This window comes from Cryptomeria japonica, chromosome 1 (genome assembly GCF_030272615.1).
Source record: "Cryptomeria japonica chromosome 1, Sugi_1.0, whole genome shotgun sequence".
In the NCBI taxonomy this organism is placed as follows: Eukaryota; Viridiplantae; Streptophyta; class Pinopsida; order Cupressales; family Cupressaceae; genus Cryptomeria; species Cryptomeria japonica.
The window spans coordinates 221810315-221832541 of NC_081405.1; positions in this window are offsets into that span (position 1 = coordinate 221810315).

Here is a 22227-nt window from a genome sequence, read left to right on the forward strand (position 1 = left end):
GGACAATTCAATGCATGTGTAGAGTTAGGAGAGTTTATGTTAATCATATCCCACATTATGCCATGGTTTTCAAGCAAGGGAGTGGATGTCACAGTTAACCACCTTTTCCTTGCTAAATTGACTCTCAGGAATAATGTATGAGACAATCCTACATCCTTTTCTAGCCAACACCCTCATAGCCCCATTTTTACTTGCTTGGACATTTGTTTCATCACAATTCCATATGTGAGCATGATTGTATGGATTTGCAGAATATGCTTTGGATAGTGTCTCATAGAAAGCAAAGACTATTGCAGGTCTAAGGTTCAGTGCCCAGTCTTTGTCAAACCCTTCAGCTGTCCACAATGTGAGTTTCGGATGTTGGGCCTTAAAACCAGACCACCAAGACTTCTTAGGAAGTTCATTCTTGAAAGGGTTAGGTCTTGTTTCACAAATTTGAGCGACCTCTACCTTCAATTTGACAATCTATAGTCCATGACCAACTATTGTCATCTCTTTGCACCAACAATCAAATCCTCTTCATGATTGGTGAGGATTATCGGGGAACCTTTTTTTAGAGGTGATAATGAGATCACCTAACCATTTTGAGAGTGTGGCTATTGGGATGCGCCATTTTTTTGATGTTGCCCCTACTGACATGTCGTTTTCCTCAACATCTTTTAGTGTTCCTTTCATGTCACCTGCAGACCACTGCTTCTATTGCAATGTAACTTTTGGTGGCCTCTGAGTTGTAATAGCCTCCACTCCTGGTGTTATAGATTGTGGATTAGTCACAATTGGATATGTGTTTTCAATGTCTTGGGGGAATGTGACTCCTCTTTTATGACTAGGCAACCTTGTTGATACTCTTTTCTTTTGAGCAGGCTTCATCATCCGATCTTTCTTCCTCATTTGCAGGCAGTACGTAGAATCAATATGGTAGAATATGGGTAACTATGAAATGGCACAATGTACACTGATGGTTGATAACCAATATTAACTACTATGAATTTGATAATTATGAATAACTGCTATGCATTTTAAAATTCAAAGACAACAACTTGTGTCTAATGATAATGAAGCTTGACCAGAAGAAGTATGGTTCCCATATTGTTTTTTTTCGTATTGCCAATGATGCATGGACATGTAAATTGTGAAGGATGTGAGACAGTAAGGGATAAAGGAAGTAAATAAACCATGAAGATGTAAAACAATAAGGGTTTATAAAACTATAAAGGAAATGAACATGAAGAAAACAATAGAAGATTGAAGGATCGTATTGGAATGGACGTCAAAACATGAAAACAATAATGGTTTAGAAAACTAAAAAATAACCCTAACATCAAGGAAACGATATGAAGTACATTTCATTGTCACAGTAAGGGTTTAAGGGACTAAATAAATTGTGAGTAAGAAAGTAAGATCATGAAGATGTAAATTGTGAAGGATGTGAAACAGAAAGGGATGAAGAAAGTAAATAAACCATGGGGATGTAAAATAGTAAGGGTTTATAAAATTGTAAAGGAAATGAGTATGAAGGAAACAATAGAACATCGAAGGATCATTTGGAAATGGACATCAAAACATGAAAATGGTAATGGTTTAGAAAACTAAAAATAACCCTAACACCAAGGAAACGATATAAAGTACATTTAATTGAAATGGTAAGGGTTTAAGGGACTAAATATACTGTGAGTAAATAAGTAAGAACATGAAGATGTTGTAGACGTATAAAAATGACCATATTCCTAAATGAATATTTTATGTTCATTTCTCTATTTGATTAAATTCAATTTAATTAAATTACCTGTATTCCTCTATTTAATTAAGTAAATTACTCAATTAAATTCACTATACCCATTTAATGAATAAATCATTTTATTCAATTAAATCCCCCCTATCCACTTTTAATTAAATTCAAATTTAATTAAATAGTTATCCTAAATTGAATAAATCTAATTTATTTAATTTCCCCAAATTGAAACCAAATTGAATTAAATTAACTTTATTTCAATTAAATCTTATTATCCCTCCATCCACTTGCATTTTCCTACATCTCCCACTTGCTTCCTAAACCCCTTCCTAATTTCTTCTAGACCCTTCTAATCAATTCTAAATTAACCTAACCCATCTTCTAAACTTTGTCACATCCCTAAACAAAGGGAAGTCACTTCTCAAATCCTTAAAGTCTTTGATAACCATTAAAGGCTTCAAGTCTTCAACCACTTAATTTTCCAAAGTCTCCCAAACCATTAATGGTTAATTCAACCTTCTTACATGGTTAGAGACTTTTTGCCTAACTTAACCTTCATCCAACCCAAGGGTCTCATCAAGCCTTTAATGCTTTGACCATGATTATTTCTTAATCATTTGCACAAGAGTTTATCCTTGGATTAACTCTTAATCCAATGGGTAATCCTAACTTAGGCTTGACTCTTACCCTCTAGATAACCATGAGGTCTTCTCAGGCATTTAATGTCTCCAACTCCTTTTCTCAACCAGTCATATGTTGACAATTGTCACTATTTCATTGGTGCCAATTGCAAACATGGATTCCCAAATTTCAAACTCAACCGTTGATTAAACCTTTCAATCCTGGCCATCCATTGCCCTATTTTTGCTATAAATAGAGCTCTCATTCCTCCATTTTTGGAGATCATCCAAGTTTGTAGTATCATACTTATGCTTAAATACATTCAAGCTTTCATACCATTTTTATGCTCATCATTTTAGCCTCTCTTTAACTAGGAATTAGTCTAAATATGCATGTTTAGAATACTTTCTTTATCATTTAGCTCAATCATAGACTAATATATCATGTTAGGATAGTATTCATACTAACCTTGTCATCTTATAGTTAGTTTATTGCATTTCTAGAATCATGCATAGCTTAGGATGCATCTCATATTAAAACCAACCAAAAAGCATCCCTCGTTCTTGCATTTGCCATCCCTAAACCATTTTGCTCAGTGATCTGAGAGCAAAAACATTGGTTTGAGGGACCGTGTAAGATAGAGAACCATGGGACCAACCTTGGGAAGCTGAGTGATACTTCATTACTCCATAGCTTGCACCAAGAAGTCTTGTGAGTGTGTGAGCAAGGCTCCATAAAGCTCCATTTTCCACATATTGAGTTCTATCGACCCGTTTTTCTCACATTTTTGGCGCCCACCATGGGGCCCGACCCCATATATCTAATCAGTTTTAAAATATATCCACTTTTGCAGGCATGCGGGAAAAATGAATTAGCGCGTTAAGTTAACTGTTTGGCGCATCCGGTTAACAGCCTAGCGCATTCGGTTTACTGTTCAGCGCGTGGAGTCCATCATCTAGTGCGTGGAGTCCATATATTAGCGCATAGAATTACTATTTTTCCTGTAGGTCTCAATGCAGGAGAAAGACAAAGTAGCGCTTTCAGCACACAGAGTAGCGCATCTCGAAAATAGTGTAGCGCGTTGAAACCTTCTTTTAGCGCATTGTTGTTATATTGTAGCGTGTACAGTTTGTTCTGTAGCGCATCACAGACAGAAAAAAAACTAATTTATAACAGAAAGTAAAATTTAGACTTGTGGAAGTCCACAGAATTTGCCTTTTTGCTAACAAATTGACTGGTTTTCTGCAGGTTACTGACAGTTGACTGCAGGTTTTGAATCCATTTTATTTAGGCTAGAGTTAAAGTAGTTTAAATTTTTACTAACTTTTCTAAGTTAGGCAAAAGTTCAAATTTATTTCTTTTCTTGTTTAAATAAAATTGAACTTACTTTTATTTTGGGCAAATAAAACGAACAACAAATCAAAATCTTTTCTTGCTTTCCTAGGAGAAAATTTCTCAATTTAGGCTCTAAAAAGAAAAACACAAAATTTTCTTTTTTGCAAAAATAGAGCTTAAAAAGAACCTCACCATCCTTTAGTGCATAAAAAGATCCACTTTTATTTTGCAAAGGAAAGATCCTCACCTCGAAAGTTTTGTTACAATTAAAGAGGGAAGTGATTCCCCTTTTGTTTATCGATGTTTATTTGTTGACCAAAACGAATCTTTTGCTTTGTTGACTCGGTTACTTCTTTAGATTAAATAATCATTGCTTTGAAGAAGTAAAAGTAACACCATGCTTTTTCTTGGAGCAACATCTCCCAGTAGAGATTAGAAAATCACTGAATTGAAGGTTTAAAAAGAATTTGTGATTGCCTTGAATCGAAAGAGGAAGGTATATGCTCTCCCCTTAACTAGGTGATCCAAAAAATCAGACCTCTCTTAAAAAGCTTTCTTTCCTTCAAAAGCATTTTACATCCTTTAGCAATCCTGCCTTCCCGAGGAGTTGAAATTAACTCTTAAAGCCTTTTATGGCTGGTGTGAAGGGAACGACCTAAGTGGGGAACAACTTTGATGCCAAGTATTCCAACCCACTATAATCAAAAGTGAAAAGTGACAAAAGTCCTTTTCAACGGTTGCGCACAATGATTAGCCTTCCCCTAGTATCCTTGAGATACGTAAAGCCTTTGTTCTAAAGGTTGGGAAGCCTCCTGAGAAAGTTTATCACTGACGGCCGAATGGGAAGCCTGATTATGAACCATAGAAATAGAAGCTTTGAACCGAGTCAGTAACCAGACATTTATAACATCATAGTGCAAGGGTGGGGAAGAATCCACCCCCAAGATTACTCACCATATATCTCCCAAGATAACTACTCAACTGTGAAGTGATTCACTTTGAGTTAATTTCTGGCAAAAGGCAAAAAAACGGGCGCCCTCTAGGGGGTGACACGACTGTTTGAGCTGACGGAGTATCAAGACTAGTGGGCTATGATGTTATTTATGACCTTTGAATAAAGAGTCTTTCTGAAGTGTATTATTCATGTCCAAACCTGTTAAAACATTGGGGATTTGAACACATCCTCGCAGAACATACACTTTTTGTTAGATTAGGCAAAATGGTTGTACTTTTTGTGCCGTGCTTGCATTTACTACTTCAAAAAATCATCCATCAAATCTGAAAAATTCACAACAAAAATCCAAAATTTACAAAAAAACCAACCAAAGGAAAAAACAGGGCAGTTTAGCGCGTAAGAGCAACTTATTAGCGAGTGAGGTACTTTTGTTAGCGCATCCAACCATCAAGTTAGCGCGTCTGCTCCAAACAGTAGTGTTTTATCCCAAAATCAAACCAGTGTTGAAACATTTAGCGCATCAGAGAAACAGTCTAGCGTGTGGAAGCATCAGCTTAGCGCGTGGAAACCAAACATTACTGCATCAGGTTCAAAAGTTAGCGCGTTATAGGCTCAGGGTAGCGCATGACTTTTTAAACAGATAGAAAACAATTTTTTTTAACAGTCAAAACTTTAGCGCGTGTCTGGGGGCAGCCTAGCGCGTGTGGTCATTATTTTAGCGCGTGGAGTAATTTCGGTAGTGCATTTCGTCCCTGTTTTAGTGTGTGGCCAAAAACATATAGACAGAGGACAAAACAGTGAAGAATTTTAAAATTTTTTGAAAACATTTTCAAAAGCCTCTCATTATCAACAACATTTTTTATCAAAGCGGAGTAGCGAAAACAAACCGTTAAAACTATTTCTTAAGCTAAATTTGTGTCAAAACAAACATTGTAAAAATCCTAAACTGATCGCATGATAAAACATATCTATCTTATCATAATCCGGAAACCTCATCATCAGTATCAACAAAATCCTTTACCATCTTACGGATTTCATTTCAAAAACACTTGTTTAAAAATTTCAAGTTGTCAAATCCAGTCTCCAATATCGGGAGGTTTTTATCCATATCATTTGACATGCTTTGTCGTGAAGGGGCATCTAAACCTTCACTTTGAGAGAGTAAAATTTGAAATTTTCCAAACAAGATCAACTGAATCCAAACAAATCAAAGGAAACCATTGATCACTCATGCATGACTAATCCCCATATTTTGAGAAGAAAGAACCTCTATCGTAACATCACGTTGAAGAAACACCAACCTAGTTTTTCCAAATTTATCAAAAGAAACAAGTTTTTATACATCAATCGTCAACTCTCCAAATCTCATCGGGTATTCCTTCATCACGTCAAACGTTATATCCAAAACAAATCCAATGAATTTGACAAAGAGCCCTTAAAAACAAGAGCCTACTGTCAAAAATATGCTTTTAATCAAATGATAAACCGCGGAGGAAAAATCAATCCGACATTCTTGCCCGACGAGTGTATCACTTACAACACACCCCGATTTGAACCACCCACCCCCGAGCAACACATCGAAGAGGATTTTGTCCCCTTTGTCACAGAAAGTTTTTACTAAAATGTTTGTTACTCGCTCTCAAAGAAACCAACAAAGCTAGACACACGTAGAGTCTAGTATGAATCGAAGGTTGTCAAATCCTTTTGAAGTTAGACACTTAGAAGAGACTGAAATTTCTGAAGCGCTTCTTCAGGAATGTTAGGAAAACCCTTCATTCCAAAAACTTGTAGAAAGGCTTATGGAAAATGACAAAGAAAAGTATCTGCTCATGCTCACAAGTAAAGGCATTAAACTTCCCAAAGATTTAGACACAAACATCTTTAGAACCAGATCTCGACAATATGCATATCAAGAACAACAAAGAGAAGAAGAAACTCGTAACCTTGAACAACACATACCTGAGCAACACAATCCAGAATGACGCATACCAGAAATGCGTATACCCGAGCTAGAAACTCCATAGCAAAATATACCATTTAACACACCTTTTCAGCTGAGAACTAATACAAGGGAAGAACTCTTCCCTCGATAAGACAATATACCTTTGGCTGCCCTTACTCAACAAATGCAAATGTTACAAAGACAAATACATGACATGCAACAAGGGACAACAGTGCGGTACTCTTTAAACGAAATCTGTCCTTATCCATTTGACAAAAGATTGAACATGGTGCCTTTTCCTCCAAACTCAGATGTTCCCAAATTTGATAAATATGATGGGAAAAGTGATCTCCGAGATCATGTTCAAGAATTTTGCACAATGAGTCTTGAATTTGCTCATGATGACACCTATCTGATGAGGCTATTCCCAAGAAGCCTGGGAGGGCAAACAATGGAATGGTTATCCAAAATTACACCACCTGTCAGATCATTTGATGAATTGGTTAACAAATTCATAACCCAATATTCCTATAACATCCAACACGCCATAACCATGCTAGATGTCTGCAACACCAAACAAAAGAATAATGAAACATTTATGATATTCCTTCAATCCTGGCGACGTATGGTATCACGATATCCTCGAGATATTCCCAAAAAGGAAAAAATGGAAATCTTCATCAACAACTTGAATGGTGAAATGAGTTACAGACTCAAACTCCAATGCATACCGTCTTTCGCTAAATTGATTGAAAATGGCATTCAAGTAGAGGAAGCGTGTGTCAAAAAGGGAACACTCAAATTCTTCAAGGAAGGAACAAACTCATCAAACTACAATAACCAGAACAACAGCAACTTGGACAAGTCTCGATTCTAGACTTGAAACAAAAATGAAGGAAACAATGAAACGCATGATCCGAAATCTAAGAAACCAGTGCTCGCATTATCCGAAAATTCTCAGGCTACGAAAAATCCTAAAAGTGCTAATCCAAATGCTAACACATATGCACCAAACACTGATCAAGGACAACTCAACACAAACAACACCAATGATACTCAAAGCAAAAACATGAATCCAGGACCTAACAACAATTCCCGCGACAACACGAACAATTTCCAAAAGCGTGTTTTCACACCACTGGGACAATCACTAGAATCAGCATTCATAGAACTTTTGGCAAACAAGATTCTTTCTTTGCCTCCAATCAGCAACTATGAACCCCAAATCAAACCACCTTGGTGGAATGATTCACACTATTGTGATTACCATCGTAACAAGGGTCATCGGACGAACGATTGCATGAGATTGAAACACATTGTGCAAGATATGATTGATTGAGGTGACTTAACGTTTGATGGTCTCAAAACAAATGGTGATCATGGAGCCTTTAAAAATCCTCTTCCAAATTATAACAAAGAAGGAGCTTCAACCTCGAACGATACATGCGGAACTCGTATCAACCATATCTACAACAACACCATAAATCACATATCAGCTAAAGACCATTAAGTAAATGTCATCACCATCCGAGATCAGCGTGATCATGAATCTGTCAATGTAACAACCCGAACTCAGAAATATGTCTTAAAGGGACATACGTCACCTGCAACTACTACACCAAAAATCCAATATGACTTGGTTAGCCAACTACGCAAAACTCCAGCTCAGATATCTATACTAGAATTACTGAAACTATCACCGAAGAACAAAGACATATTGGAACAAGCGCTATTGGAAACCAATGTACCTTAAAATCTGGATACAGACAAATTTCAAGCCATGGTCGCCCATATGACAAGACCTCATAAACTCACCTTCTCAGAGCATGACAATGCTTCCTTGAGCCATCCGCATAACACTCCTCTCCATATCGAAGTCATTGTTTGCAAACACCAAGTAAAAAGAGTCTTAATAGATGGAGGAGCCGGACTTAATATATGTACTTTAAAGCTTATCTGTGCATTAGGCTTTTCAGAAGAGTCTATTGATCCCTGCGAAAAGATTACCATAAAGGCATATGATGATGAGGAAAGGTCCTCTAAAGGAACTATGATGTTACCCATTCAAGTAGGACCAGTGCAAAAAGATACTATGTGTCAGGTCTTAGACATAGATCTCACCTACAATATTTTGTTAGGGCGACCTTAGATACATGAAATGCAAGCAGTACCTTCTACGTATCACCAGTGTGTCAAATTTCCTTATGATGGACAAGAAATCTCCATATTTGTTGATCACAATCCATTTCAACATTGCAACGCAATGGGAGCAGCCCAAGACAGTTAGGTTCCTCATAATAGAGAAAAACAACGATCTTTAACATCAAATCTACAAACAGCAAAGCCCAACTCCTTATTTGGAGATTTCAAGCAGAAAATGCAAATCAAAGACCAAGGCATGGGAGAATACTCTTTGGAGCCCTTATGTTTGGCCAAATTACCAACATCACCTAGATCTCATGGATTGCCTACTACATCAATGCATCTGGTAACTCAGCCCATCACCAAATTTGATGGTACCTTCATCCAATTGGGCACTCTAGCACATGAATCAGAAGACAAGGATATTCTTAGCTGGTTATACAAAGATGAGGAAGAAGGTAACAGAGCAGCTGCTCTAGACATTGTTCTACCAACACACCTATATGGAAAAGGATACTTGATTATGCAGCAAATGGGATATGATGGTAAAGGACCTATTGGGAAACGCAAAGAAGGAGTCACTGAACCCATAGATCTTCCTTCACAGCCCAGTAGAGACAAAATAGGATTGGGTTGTGAGCTCACTTTCCTATTAAGAAAGCCACCCCGCCTAACTGCAAAACCTCAATGGAAAGTAAAGAAGAAGTACAAAGAAGAATCCTGGCAGGAAGCACTCTTTGAATCAGCAGAAATAATCTGCAAGGCACGGGAACGTCAAGATCAGAAGTTACATTAGGAAAAAATTCTAAGCCACAAGAAGGCCATATCTGCAGCAGTAGCTCATGTTCAAAATCCACTATTTCAAGAACCAATAAAATCATCTCTGGATACCTTTATTTCTCCCCAAGGAGGCACGGTCTATGAACAAATATAGAAAGTAGAAGCCGGATCTGATACAGAATCAACAAAAACTATCAAAATGGTATCCATCATCAAAGATTTGTTTTCACCATATAACATACTAGTTTATAGCACTGATAGAATATGGGATGAGGCCTTTGAAACTGATTCCAATGAATATGAATGGGGTACCTACTCCAATGCTACTACAGATATCCCTAATGATACTGATTCCATATCCTTTTCTCAAGAAGAACCTAATGCAGAAGATAGACCTCTTGAATTTGGACCATAAAATATCTATGACGCCAAGGAAAGTGAACAGAAACACTATGAACAAGTCTATACGGAAGATAATACCATCGAGGACCTCGACGAAATCCTGGACTTCTTTAAAACCAAGAACAATCACGATGAAAACTCTGTCCTGACACTTACAGTAGCAGAACTTGATCCACCTAATGATTCCTTACCGCTTGTCTTTCCTGACCTCATCGACTGGGATGAACCTGAAATCCATGATATACCAATTTTCCTAGATGATGAATCTATTATCCATTACCTATGTACCATAAATCCGGAAACAAGCTCTACCGGTGAACAAAGTAACGATGTCTGCCAATCAAGGAGTGCCAAGTCTCTCAGTCGCAAAAATAAATCACAAGAAAGATCTAATGCTGAAAACCAGTCAATTGCAGCTCTAGATCACAAAAAAGTAAAAATAAAGGACGCATTTGAGGGTGAAAACCTTTTTAAGGCACCTAGTGATGGGAGACTTGACACTCTTCCTAAGCACTTTCATGAGCGATCACCCATATTGATTGAGCCCACTCAATCAATCAACATTGGTACCACAGAAGCAGTCATAAACATACACCTTGCAGAATCTATGACAGAGGAGGAAAGATCAGCATTCATCATTTTCTTTAAAGAACAACAAATTAACTTTGCTTGGTCATATGCCGATATGCCCGGAGTCGATCCACACTTGATCATGCATCACTTGTCCATCTCTTCACGAGTTAAACTAGTCAAGCAAAAGCTACGAAAGATGAATCCACAGGTAGCACTCATGGTCAAAACTGAACTAAAGAAACTATTAGATGTTCGATTCATCCGACCCATTGACTATGCAGAATGGATTTCCAACATCGTTCCAGTATCAAAACTAGATGGTAGTATCAGAATATGCACTGACTTCAGAGACGTCAACAAAGCTTGTCCAAAAGATGACTTTCCTCTGCCCAATATCGACATAATTGTAGATCTCACAACAGGCCATGCAATGCTCTCACTAATGGATGGTTTCTCAGGCTATAATCAAATCAAAATAGCCCCAGAAGATCAAGATAAAACCGCGTTCACTTGTCCTTGGGGAACATACTGTTGGAATGTTATGCCTTTTGGCTTTAAGAATGCAGGGGCCACTTATCAAAGAGAAATGATAACAATCTTTCATGACATGATGCATACCTTCATGGAAGACTATGTGGATGATTTACTAGCTAAATCCTTCACCAGAGCAGAACATCTAAGCATCCTAACAAAGATCTTTGATCGATTGGAGAAATTCCAAGTCAGGCTCAACCCTAAGAAGTGTGTCTTCGGGGTTACATCAGGCAAGTTACTAGGCTACATAGTCTCAGCTAAAGGTATCGAAGTAGATCCAGCAAAGGTACAAGCCATTATGGACATGCCACCACCAAAGAATATCAGTCAACTCAGATCTCTACAAGGACGACTTCAATCAATCAGGCAGTTCATCGCTCAGCTAGCAAATAAAAGTCTACCATTTAACCATTTACTACACAAAAATGTACCATTCAGATGGGAGACCAAGTGTGCAGAATCTTTTTACCAAATCAAATAGTACTTATTGAATCCACCAGTTCTAGTACCACCAATCGTAGGAAAGCCACTTATTCTATATATCTCAACAACAAATAGATCGTTGGGAGCATTATTGGCACAAGAAGATCAACAAGGAAAAGAACAAGCCATATACTATATCAGTAGGACATTGAATGGCTATGAACTCAACTATACATTCATTGAAAAGGCTTGCCTAATAGTGGTCTTCGCATCTTAGAAGTTCCGACATTATATGCTAGCACACACCATTAAGCTAGTCGCAAAAATTGATCCTCTCAAATATCTACTCAGCAAGGCAGCTCTTACAGGCCGATTGGCTAAATGGGTCATGATTCTCAGTGAATTTGATATCCAATACACAGAAAGACGAGCCATCAAAGGACAAGCAATTGCAGATCAGCTGGCTGAAGCACTGCTACCAGGAAAACAAACCATGGAGATTGAATTTCCAGACAGGGACGTTCTTGCTCTTTCTACCAAACAATGGACCCTATACTTTGACGGATCCTACACACAACATGGTTCAGGTGCTGGTATTCTATTCATCACTCCTGAAGGACACACTATACCAAGATCATATAGGCTTATGTTTCCATGCACAAATAATGTGGTTGAATATGAGGCATTGGTTATAGGCATCAAAATGGCCGTAGAATGGAAAATCACAGAGTTAAAGGTCTATGGAGACTCACAACTAGTCGTCTATCAAATCAACAACGACTATCAGACAAAAGATGACAAGCTACTACCCTACAAGCGAATGGTGGATGACTTCAAACAGTATTTTGTGCACATCACCTTCGAGCAAATACCAAGGTTGAACAACAAAGTAGCCGATGCAATGGCTACAATCGCTTCATTACTACAAATTCCATAGCAACAGAGTCGTTACGAGTTTTTGGTAGAGCAAATGTTCTCCCCAGCCTATGACCACTTTGAATCCCATGTTATCTATGCCTTGACTGGTTCAGATTCACCGTTATATGGACCAATATACGACTACCTCAAGAACAATATCTTACCAATTGACCAATCCCATAACCAAAAACGTAACTTTATCCAGCAAGCTGCCCGTTATACCCTTACCACTGATACCTTGTATCGTCAAGGTCTAGATGGTACTCTTCTTCGTTGCCTTGATCGTAATGATTCTGATTCCGCTTTACACGAACTTCACGAAGATATTTGTGGCACACATTCAAGTGGTACTACTCTTGCTAAAAAACTTCTAAGAATGGGATACTACTGGCCTACAATGGAGAAAGACTCATATCACTTTGCCAAGAAATGTCCTAAATGCCAGATCCATGGTAATCTGATACATGCACCAACATAGGAACTGCAGCCATTTACAACATCCTGGCCCTTTTGTCAGTGGGGACTAGACTTAGTCGGCAAAATTCATCCTTCATCTTCAAATGGACACAAGTTCATTATAACAGCAACAAAATACTTTACCAAATGGATAGAAGCAGTTCCCATGACCACAGTGACTGGGAAACAAATTGCCTCTTTTATCCTAAATTATCTGATCTGTAGATATGGTATTCCAAGTTCAATCATCACAGATAATGGACGACCTTTTAAAAACCAAGATGTACAAGAACAATGTGAAAAATTCAAAATCCAACATCGGTTCTCTACACCATACTACCCACGGGGAAATGGTCAAGCAGAAGCATCTAACAAAACAATACTAAAAATCCTAAAGAAAATAGTGAATGATGCAGACAAAGATTGACACGTCCAACTCAATCCAGCACTTTGGGCATACGGAACCAGCATCCGTACACCTACAGGAGCAACACCATACTCATTGGTATATGGATCAAAAGCCATTTTACCCCTGGAAGTAGAAATCCCATCTCTCAGAGTCTCTTTGAAAGGTTTAATCTCAGATGAAGAGTATCGAGTTAACCGACTGCAAGAACTCGAACTATTAGATGAAAGACATCAGCATGCTTACACTCATCTCAAAGCATATCAACAACGCATGTGCAGGAGCTACAATCACAAGGTCATCCCTCGCCACTTCAAAGTAGGTGACCTAGTCCTCAAAGAAAATCCAAGAAATCAGCAAGATCGAGAAAAGAAAAGGAGGTTTGAACCTAACTGGTTGGGTCCCTATGTCATCATATCAGTCTATGGATCGGGTCCCTATGTCATCATATCAGTCTATGGATCGGGTGCCTATCAGCTAACAACTTCAGAAGGAGATGTGATCGACGAACCAACTAGCAACATCCATCTAAAGAAGTACTACACTTAAATAGCCTAGTGCACGGAAAAGGCCAAAACAAGCAAAAAAATCAAAAATAAAAACAAAAATTAAAAAAAACAAAACAAACAAACAAACAAACAAAACAAACAAAACAAGACAAAAACAAAACAAAAACAAAACAAAACAAAATAAAGTACAATAAAAACAAATGGTGAAAACCTGGTAAACAGGCGCTCTTGTGAAAGAACGGCTCCTCTATCTATTTCTATACCATTTTATCCTTAAAAACACTATCGGCCATCGCCCGACACTTTGCACATATCCATTCAGGACATACTTAGCGTAGTCACTATCCTGGTTTATCCATATATGTCCTTTTACCACATTCCACTATGGCTTGGAAATCACTGTACATATTCATATCAAGAGGCACACTCAACTAGGGGCAATAAATCGTCAAAAAAAAACAAAAAAACTTGCAAACATTCAAGACATCAAAACTATTTACAAAACTCAGAAGCATGACATCCAACAACCAAAACTACGCTTCATCGCAAAACAAAACAAAACAATCATCACAGAAATACCAAGGATGGATGATTTTCTGAAGTACTGAATGTTGCATTATCGCATAAAAATCTTGACTATTTTTGCATTTTGAACTTTTTAATTATTGGATTCTCTTCCTTTTCTCACTAAATGCTTCAAAGCTAGAGATCATGGGGAGCTTCCAATATTTTCTTAGTCTTCTGTTTGGGAGGCGATCACTTGTACTGTGTGAATACTTGCCTCAAGACGTGATACATCGAATATCACTGAAGGTCTGATTCCACTTCACGCATACAAATGATTTAATCTTGTCTGTTTATGCAATCCGCACTCAGGTTGTCCTGGTTCAATCATACCTTGACGCTTGTGCTATCTTGTAAAATCCAAACATCATGTAAATTTTTCTCAAGTCATCATGGTTTAATTATACCATTATGCTTATATAAATTTTTAACATATCCTCAACAAATCAATGCTCAATGATGATACCTACAAAGAAAGCAAACAACATATGGTTGTATCGGGATGACAAATGCAGAATGAGGATGCTCCAAAAACATAGTTGCATATCATTTTACAATTAGTTGCATATCATTTTACACTTAGTTACATATCATTATCATACATCTCAAAAGATACATTTCATAGCATATCAAATCATACATCTCATTTTCAAGATACATCTCACAAACATATTAAAAAGCATACATCCTGCATCATACATTATATCATACATTTAAGCATTGCATCATCATCACATAAAGAAAAGAACACATAAGCACATCCATCCATATAAACACACCACATGATCAACGATAATGATGTCGTATATATATATCTCCAAACATGATCAAAATGTACAAAATCTATCATCTCGCTGTCCAGTACAAATAATACAATGATCAAAAGTACAACAGAGACCACGTCTCTCAGGTATGGCTATCCCCTGACGGAGATGGTCTGGCTCCAGATGTCCCCACCCCTGGATCTCCAGGGGGATCTTGTCTCGATGGCCCTGTCACACCTCGGCTCTCAGACCACGACCCAATATCTCGAGATCGACTGGATCTCGACTGTGTGAAGCTTTGTACTCGACGACCCCTGGGTACCGCAACCTCATAATGCCGCCGGTAGTACTCCGCCTCCTGAGCTCTCAAAGATAGCTCTCTCAGGGTGTCTCTCATCGGACCACCCGCCGCTGCTCTCTGCACGCTGGCTGCAAGCTCCTCCGCTCGCCCCCTCCGCTCTATCTTTGTGTCCCGCTCAGTGGTCAACTATGCAATCTTCCGTTGATATGTTAAAACTTGTGCCTGCAGCTGCTGTACAGTCACCTGCAGGGTCCGAATCTGTGCATCCTCAACATGAGTAGGGACCCGAACCCGTAGCGGTACCTGTGCCGGGGCATCCCCTCTAACTTTGCCTATCCTCGGTGTTGGAGGTGGGAGCACATCCGTCCTCCTCCTTTGCGCTGGTCGAATCACCTCATCAGTACCCCCCACTACAGCTAGAACCTCCCCCACCCTCCCCTCTCCTCCGACTCCAATAGCCAATCCACCTCTCCCCCTGTCTATCACCGCCTGTCTGACTGCTCTCTCCACACCTCTATCTCCTCTCCTCCCTCTATCTCCCCTCCTCCCTCTAACTCCTCTCCCTCGTCCTCCTCCTCCACCATCTCCATCATCCTCATCATCTCCCTCTCCCTCCTCATCATCATCATCAAGTGTTGGCCGCATCTCCTCGAGATCCGATATCCTGGCCACTGCCTGCACTCCAAACAATCTCGCAAACTCATCGGTCATGCCCGCATCCAAAATCTCTGGGGCATAATCCCATATCTGGCCCGCCAAACTAACAAACTCCTCCACCACCACCGCGCTATCAATGGTCGGGCCCCAATTGGATACGTCCTACCTCTGCCGTGCATATAAACAGGCCCCCTGAGGTATACCCTACTGTCGACCAAACTATCGCAAAACTCTAGTCACCACAAACCTCTCAATAACAAATGGAGTTCTCCCAATCAGGTATCTCGTCATAAACACGTAGGGCATCTCTAGCCCGTCCTCCGCCCACACCTCACACCTTGTATACGGTTGCCATGTGACCGTATCGATGTCATCCAACACTCTCCTCCAATGCTCTAGTTTGCCCAGCTTTCGCTGGACAACTAGACCCCTGTATCCATAAGCATAGGCACGTCCAACGAGCCTATCTTTGTCTGCTAATGGCCTCGCGGCCTGAATGTGCTCCTAGCACCATACCTGTAAGAGTGTCACAGCTGACAAACTGCCGTAACCTAGGTATACCACCTCGTGTAGGTCCCTGTACAGATGGGCTAGCATAGCCAATCCCCATGCAAATTTGCGGCCCTGTGTAACCATGTCCTCTAACACCAACCCCCATCCCACAGAGAATCCCTTTGACCTACGATCAGGACAAAGGAATCCACCGATAAACCCTGCTAGTACTGATAGAAGCAGTGCATAATCCAGGTCTAAGAACTCCTGCCATGGGATCTTATATCCGCAGACTGTCTCATTGTGAAAAATGCGGCGAAGTGCCTCTGTGCCACCCTCCTCTAACTGCTCATATGGTAGTAGTGCACCTACTACTGGTATGCGCAAAATCCTATAACAGTCCTCTGGTGTGACTGTCATCTCACCCATCGCAAAGTGAAAAGTGTTCGTGTCGCTGTGCCACCTCTCTGCGAGTGCTGTAAGTAGCCCCCAATTCACAGTGAACCGAGGCATATCCAATAGGGATGTCAACCCGCATCTCTCAATGATATCTAGGTCGGCCTGTGTCAACCGCAGTATCAATGTCCAAGGCCTCGGAAATTGCTCCTGCGACTGAACCATGCCCAATCACTCTTGTCAACCAACAAAACAAGTCCAATATCAGTTTTCACATCAAAACAAAGATATCAAAATCAACCTCACATCAACAACATGAAACAATTTGCTTATCTACATCAAGTTCAAAATCCTATCATTTCATATCAGCTTGTAAAACAACTCAAGTTATCAAAAACCATATCAAAACTTGTAACACAACTCAAGTCTCCAAATCACATAAACTTGTAAAACAACTCAAGTTTCCCACCCATATCAGCTTGTAAAACAACTCAAGTTTCCAACCCATATCAGCTTGTAACACAAATCAGGCTTCACACATTGAACTTGAAACAAAGTGCAAAAACAAATCATGCTTTGATCAAACCAACACATTAATATCTATGCATAACTTGAAATATCGCAAATCAAAACAAGTTATCTCAACAATCATATTGGACAAATCCATAAAAATCATGACAGCAAGACACAACAATTTCACACTTTCCTCCATCGCATAAAATTTTTCTTGATGCGCTAAAACAGATTCTCTCTGCGCCCCATGCGCTAGGCTATTTTTCCCACGCGCTACTCTATTTACCCTATGCGCTAGATTTCCTCTATGCGCTAGTCTTTTGCCCCCATGCGCCATCCAACCTGCCCTATGCGCTAAAACCTATCTATGCGCTAACCTATACCTCGTTGACGCTACCTGTTTGACACTATGCGCTAGGTCTACCCTACGTGCTAAAACCCCTTACCCATGCGGACCCCTGCGACCCCTATGCGCTAGGTCTACCCTACGCGCTACCCTGTTGACCTAAAGCGCTACCCTACGTTTGGCATGCGCTATTTTCACTCTATGCGCTAACCTAGACTTTCTATGCGCTACGCTATTTTATTTCGGACGCAGCCCTAAAATTCAGCTTCATGCGCTACTTAAATTTTCATATGCGCTAAATTGCGACTTTGACACGCTAAAACGCTAAAACCGAATTTCAAAAATAAAAAAATGACCAAAAACAACAAAATAAAAAATCAAAAAGGGGTCAAAAGTGTTGACTTATTGGTGGTCCATATGCGGTAGGTCTTTGGTACCTCCGAACGCGCTCAAAACGATGCCTAGAATACGGAATAGGCATTTTAACTTCTCTCCAAATTCTCCTTCTCCAAAGTCAACAATGCACAAATGAATCAAATCAAAGCACCTTTCCCCTTTTATAGGAGGAAAATGAACTTAGGGTTAGGGTACCGGGCATGTCATTTGCTCGTAGTCTCCCTTATACCCTAAAATCTGTAAATTATCGAGAGATGAATCAATTTCAACATTTCACATAGACAAAATCATACACATTAAACACGAATCACCAAATAAAATAAATTTTTTTAAAATATTGATTCATCTCCCGAGGGGGCATCACGCATCAAATCAAATCTGGGGCACGTCTTGCAAATCATAAGAGCGATACAAATATTTCATTTGATCATAAATCACGATAACACATCATTTTCTTTGAAATAACATGTGCACACACGTCACTTCAAAGAGGGGCAAAATGTAGACGTATAAAAATGACCATATTCCTAAATGAATATTTTATGTTCATTTCTCTATTTGATTAAATTCAATTTAATTAAATTACCCGTATTCCTCTATTTAATTAAGTAAATTACTCAATTAAATTCACTATACCCATTTAATGAATAAATCATTTTATTCAATTAAATCCCCCCTATCCACTTTTAATTAAATTCAAATTTAATTAAATAGTTATCCTAAATTGAATAAATCTAATTTATTTAATTTCCCCAAATTGAAACCAAATTGAATTAAATTAACTTTATTTCAATTAAATCTTATTATCCCTCCATCCACTTGCATTTTCCTACATCTCCCACTTGCTTCCTAAACCCCTTCCTAATTTCTTCTAGACCCTTCTAATCAATTCTAAATTAACCTAACCCATCTTCTAAACTTTGTCACATCCCTAAACAAAGGGAAGTCACTTCTCAAATCCTTAAAGTCTTTGATAACCATTAAAGGCTTCAAGTCTTCAACCACTTAATTTTCCAAAGTCTCCCAAACCATTAATGGTTAATTCAACCCTCTTACATGGTTAGAGACTTTTTGCCTAACTTAACCTTCATCCAACCCAAGGGTCTCATCAAGCCTTTAATGCTTTGACCATGATTATTTCTTAATCATTTGCACAAGAGTTTATCCTTGGATTAACTCTTAATCCAATGGGTAATCCTAACTTAGGCTTGACTCTTACCCTCTAGATAACCATGAGGTCTTCTCAGGCATTTAATGTCTCCAACCCCTTTTCTCAACCAGTCTTATGTTGACAATTGTCACCATTTCATTGGTACCAATTGCAAACATGGATTCCCAAATTTCAAACTCAACCGTTGATTAAACCTTTCAATCCTGGCCATCCATTGCCCTATTTTTGCTATAAATAGAGCTCTCATTCCTCCATTTTTGGAGATCATCCAAGTTTGTAGTATCATACTTATGCTTAAATACATTCAAACTTTCATACCATTTTTATGCTCATCATTTTAGCCTCTCTTTAACTAGGAATTAGTCTAAATATGCATGTTTAGAATACTTTCTTTATCATTTAGCTCAATCATAGACTAATATATCATGTTAGGATAGTATTCATACAAACCTTGTCATCTTATAGTTAGTTTATTGCATTTCTAGAATCATGCATAGCTTAGGATGCATCTCATATTAAAACCAACCAAAAAGCATCCCTCGTTCTTGCATTTGCCATCCCTAAACCATTTTGCTCAGTGATCTGAGAGCAAAAACATTGGTTTGAGGGATCGTGTAAGATAGAGAACCATGGGACCAACGTTGGGAAGCTGAGTGATACTTCATTACTCCATAGCTTGCACCAAGAAGTCCTATGAGTGTGTGAGCAAGGCTCCATAGAGCTCCGTTTTCCACATATTGAGTTCTATCGACCCGCTTTTCCCGCATACAGATGTAAATTGTGAAGGATGTGAAACAAAAAGGGATGAAGGAAGTAAATAAAGCACGAGGATATAAAACAGTAAGGGTTTTTTAAATTGTATAGGAAATGAACATGAAGGAAACAATAGAACATCAAATGAACATAGTGGATTGGACATCAAAACTTGAAAACACTAGGGGTTTAGAAAATTGAAAATAAAATGAACATGAAGGAAACAATAGAAAGGCCATTTCCTTGAAATAGTGAGGGTTTAAGGGGCTAAATAAACCATGACTAATTAAGAAAATGAAGACTGTAATTTGTTAAGGACATGAAACAGTAAGTAATGGACGAAGGGAACTAATAAACCATGAGGATGTAAAACAACAAGGGTTTAATAAACCAAATATGAAATGAAGTAGTAAGGGCGTATGGGAACTAAATAAATCACGACGATGTAAAATAGTGAGGGTTTAAGGGATATCAACTTGAAAGAAATAACAAATAGAACAATTCATGAAGACTGTAAAATAGTAAGAAGGGTTTACCAAAGTAAGACTATAAAACTGGTGGACAGACTTTAAGAAAGTAAACAGGGCAATATTGGAACATCAAGGAAACAGTACCAAGAACATTTCCTTAAGGAAAGAAAAGAAATAACATTTCCTTCAGAACATAAAGGAGAAAGAAAGGGTTTAACAATAAGATTAGTTATAAATTGGAACAAGATAAATACATGGATGCTTGTTGTGTCTTCTTCCAATTATTCGATGCCTTTTGTGTCTTCTTTGTGACTCAAATGATTTGATTTCATGGCTTTTTGTATGATTTAAACATATTACTTGTTGGTGTGGCCTCTTTAATGTCTGTACTCTTGCCATTTTGAATTTTGAATGTTCATTGAATTTGCAGTGTCAATTTGATTTCGCCATTTTATTTTGAGTTGATTGGTTTTTAATGGAAAATGGTGGCCTTATACATTTTTTGTTGTGGATGCAGGTGGGAGAGGTGGTGAAGTGACTAGTAGATGTGCGTTAAGACAACCAATTGATGTGCTATAGAGATGGAAATATGGGACAAAGGACCCAAAAATGAGTGGACTTGGTCATGTAATCGTAGGCATACATGGTCTTAGTTGTAGGGTGTAGTTACCTATGGTGGGCATGCTTTGTGTCGATAGTCTTTCACATGGTAGTCTACTTTTCATACTTTGGTTTATAAGTAGGGTGTCGCGCCTCAGATGACAATAAATGGTCTACTTAATCTTGGTTTATGTGGTCATGTATAAGTTCTGCATAGAGCCCATTGATGTGCACGATAAAGCTGTCAGTGATATGAATAGTTGGTGATTGATTTAGTCGTACTTGTTTGATCGCTTTGTTTTGTACTTAATGTTTTCTATTAATACATATTAATGTTTGAACCCTTTTATCAAAGTCTTTATCATGGTTGACCTCTCCCCCTTCTATTCTATGACAGTTCAGACAGGTGAAAGAAGAAGTTAGTTGGAAATTAAATATTAACCAAAATGTGTACAAATGAAATTTGATTTATAATTGGATTTAAAATAATTGATTTTTAGATTAAAAAAAGGGACATATACTAAATGATTAGGGGCACCCCATAGACCCCTAACCACCCCAATACCATCACATATTTAGGACCCCGCACACCTATTGGCTCCTCTTCCCAACCTTATTATTTACCATTTATTTTTTTTCATTTTTATGAGGCAAGAACATGCAATGAACTTTACCTTTATAGGGGAAGAGCACCACTAGTTGAGTATGTACCAATTGTTGAGAGTGTTGTTGATACTTTTTGCTCCAACAATAGTACAAATAAAATCTATTTTTTGAAACATAAAATATCAATTTTTGTGTGTTTATGTATCAATAGTTGTGACTTTAAAGTTGTTAATGTTAGAAAATGTACCAATAGCTGAGAAAAGTAACCAATCATGTGATGCCACATAAGCTACACAAGTATTGGGGCCTTTTTTCATGCCTATTGGTCTCCTTCTTTTGGGCTGTTTTGAACACTTAGACAAAAAGCATGCTAATGTGGCATAATGTGGCACCATACTTGATGGTGTAACACTGAAACCGTAGTTATAATCAAGGGATTTGCTCAATAAGCTGTTGTAAAAAATTGAGAA